The following is an 857-nucleotide window of genomic DNA, read 5'->3' on the forward strand; positions in this document are numbered from 1 at the left end:
CCTTCGCTACCCTGCTTTGTGATTTCAGGAAGCTGACCTTTATCAGCTTCATCTACCAGTCTCTCTTACTGTTTTCCTCAGGTTGGGTTTGGCTAATGTAAACTACCAACAGGATATTAGAAATCAAGAGCAAAGAAAGGTAAGGGTATTTGTATTTATTTCCATGACCCTTCACTCCAAGTTTTAGGTTGGCATTGGCTGCCTTTTGTTCATCTAAGGTCACAGATCTTGTTGGATGGTCTTTTGCTACAACTACAGGACACTCTGGGTTGCAGGAACTACTACTTCTCTATGCCCCTTGAAGCCTAGTGGTGATAATATTGGCTTCTCACAGTTGCTAGACTAGGGTAACATCTCTTGGTTTCCTTTCATTCTTTATACATTTTTAGTAGTCTCTTCATTAAGTGCTCTTCCATCACCCTTTTCAAGTATACTGTCAATTTTTGCCCAGGACCTTAACTGATACATTGGTAGAGGAAAATGGGAGAAATTTAAGGTAGTATTAGGGAGTGATATAAACTGCTGGGAAGAGAGGTAGGAAGACAAAGCTTTTAAAGCTTTTTACAGCATTCTTTGAATGTAACATAAATTTTTTATGTGGGTGACTAATAAATTCTTAACTTCTTAATTATTTTGGTTGTGTTCCTGTTTCTTCGTATGCACATCTAAGATAGGAGAGTGCTATGAGATATCTGGCATTTACATGACTCTTTAAGACTACTAGGATCGATCTGTATTGATTATATCATATTAATGTTCTCATGGAATCGGGAACATTCTACCCCAGTGTACCTGCTAAGTTTCTTTTGAAATTCAGTGATCTACTATAGTTTGAAATTTGTTTTTGCTGTCAGTGA

The sequence above is a fragment of the Crocuta crocuta genome, unplaced genomic scaffold (assembly GCF_008692635.1).
Source record: "Crocuta crocuta isolate KB4526 unplaced genomic scaffold, BGI_CrCroc_1.0 scaffold4373, whole genome shotgun sequence".
In the NCBI taxonomy this organism is placed as follows: Eukaryota; Metazoa; Chordata; class Mammalia; order Carnivora; family Hyaenidae; genus Crocuta; species Crocuta crocuta.